The sequence below is a fragment of the Trichechus manatus genome, unplaced genomic scaffold, assembly GCF_000243295.1.
Source record: "Trichechus manatus latirostris isolate Lorelei unplaced genomic scaffold, TriManLat1.0 scaffold00004, whole genome shotgun sequence".
NCBI lineage: Eukaryota > Metazoa > Chordata > Mammalia > Sirenia > Trichechidae > Trichechus > Trichechus manatus.
This window is the reverse complement of record NW_004443940.1, coordinates 29,555,206-29,557,705: the sequence shown is the minus strand read 5'-3', so window position 1 is coordinate 29,557,705 and position 2,500 is coordinate 29,555,206. Positions and strand designations below refer to the sequence as shown.

Below are 2,500 nucleotides of genomic sequence, written 5' to 3'. Positions count from 1 at the left end.
AAATGAGATTGATTTTTACTTTTTCTCCCTCTGTCGTAGAGAAATTACGCTGTAGCTTTATAAAGTGAATTATAAAGTTTTCCATCTTTTACTATGCTTTTTAAGTATTGCTGTTAGGTAGCATCGAGTCGATTCTGACTCACAGTGACCCCATCCATGCACAACAGACCAAAACCCTGCCCGGTCCTGCGCCATCCTCACAATCATGGCTACGCTTGAGCCCATTGTTGCAACCACTGTGTCAATACATCTGGTTGAGGGTCTTCCTCTCTTTCAATGACACTTTAAGTGGTAATATGGAATAATAATGATTTCTTTCATTATTGGTTGGAAGACCTTATATGTCTAGAACTACCACGTCTGGTGATTTTTTTCTTTTTTTTTATTTTTATTACAGTTCAAAGCAGCATGTCTGGTTCATTTGAGCTTCTTCAGTGCCAAGCCTGGGGCCGGGACTGCTTCAGTGACTCTGCCTTGTCCTTGTTTGTCCTGACCAAGGTATAAAGGTCTCTGCTGCACCGAACTTCAAACTTCACATTATCCTTATTTTTCTCGCTCTTGACAGATGTGGCATCCTTTCTCCTGGCTGTGAGCGGAAGGTCCTTGTCGTCCTCAGATTTGCGAGGCACGGGGACGAGGCGCTCAGAGAAGCCGGCCTGGATCAGCGCAGCAAGCGACAAGAAGCGGGAAGGGCGGAAGCTTGATGGTGATTCTTAAATTATATTTTTTGTTTCTCTCACAGTTATTGATTCACTCAGGTTTTTTAGTTCTTTAATCTAATTTGGTAATTTGCAATTTTCTCGAAATTAATTAGCATAGAGATATAAATCAACCTATTGAAAGCAATGAATGCCCTAACAGTATGCACCGTTGTTCACTGGTTCACCCCTAATTTTACTTTTGTTTTTCACTTTTCCCTCCTCTGATTTAACTAGGGAGACAGTCTATTTTACCTTCCACTTGGATTTATCAATGCAAACATTTTCCTCATCAATTCATTTATTTTTTGATCTCTAAGTCCTTCTTCCTGCTTGCCTCAGTTTTCTTTGTCATTATTGATCTTTTCTGAATTCTCAAGGTCACTACTTAATAACTTCATTTTAATAACCTTTTTTTTTTTTTTAAGAATTACAGAATTGTCCCCTGAATACAACTTTGTCTGCCTTCCAGAAATTTGATAAATGACATTCTCCTTACTGTTACCTGACGAACGCGCGGAAATTAAAGTTTTGACTTTGAAGTTTTGGTTTTCACTGTGGCCGTTACTGTTGTCGTCCTGACGGTTCAGTTTTTTGCATATGACATTGTTAATTATTTCTAGCCTTACGGCAACATGATCAGAAAACCTGTGCTTCAGCAATCATAATATAATGTTACCTAACTTCTTGGCACCCACTGTCGTCATTCCACTGATCTTAGGAACAAGATGATAATTTACCTGTTACTACTTAAGTGGCCTTGAGTCTGAATGAGTCCGTGGCAACTAACGACCACCTCTGTGTCCAGTTTACATATTTCCAAATCGTTTCCCTCACAACTGTTGAAGTCTACAGGGCTGTGTCGAACCAAGTCTAACTGCAACACAGTTCAAGGTGCAGTTCACAACCATGTTCTCAGAGGGCAAATATGAGTGAGACCCGCAACTTCAACCTCTCTCATCCCTTGCTCCTCACTGTTCATGGGCTGGTAACAGTACAGCCACCACAGGGGCATAAGATGGTGAAGACAGAACTACAGAAAACCAATGTCGTGGGCTCTGTGGTAAGTACAGGCTAGCTGGGAATGCCGGGCAGTGAAATCTCCGTGGTGGGAGACTTAGGGAAGCCTGACAGTGGACTGGCAAGTTGCAGGGATGTGAGATGCTACCTGCATAGGCAAAGCTGTCCCTGTAGGATACAGCCAGAATATTATGGATGAGGGTGGGCTCCCTGTGCCTCCAGCTACAATAGGTACTTGAGTCGGGTTTCCTTTTGGTGCATGGCACCTTGCCGACCCAGAGCCACCATCTGGTCTTGCCTCTCGAGCCATAACTCATTCTTTCGTATGGGGTCACTCTTTTTTCTCTGCCAGGACCATTACAGCCCTTCTCCCTGTACCTGCCCTTCTAAGAGAAGATATTGTCAGTGATTCAAAGGTGATATGACTTTCTCAATGAGGATGGCCTCTCAAAGAATTCCATGCGATTTGTTATCCTCACTTATATTACAGCATAGTGGAAACTTCTCTCATTTAAAAGCACTATTCCCTGCACACTGGAGCCAAAAGGTCAGCAGTTCGAATCCACCAGTTGCTCTTTGGAAACCCGCTGGGGCAGTTCTACTCTGTCCTATAGGGTCACTGTAAGCTGGAATTGACTTGACTGAAACAGGTTTGGTTTGTTGGTGTTTTGTTCCCTGCACACACACCCAAGTTTAATTTCTTCTTCAATGTCCCTCTGGTACAGCTACTCATTATGTAAAAATAAAGAACTATTTCCTGAATTTCTCTTTTCTATACTGAG

The 2,500-nt window shown here is 42.4% G+C and overlaps 1 pseudogene; it reads right to left on the bottom strand.

Annotated features, from left to right (window-relative positions):
- Window positions 1–417: 417 nt before the first annotated feature.
- LOC101343554 (60S ribosomal protein L38 pseudogene) lies at window positions 418–1,405 on the bottom strand (annotated as a pseudogene).
- Between the last annotated feature and the right edge of the window lie 1,095 nt (window positions 1,406–2,500).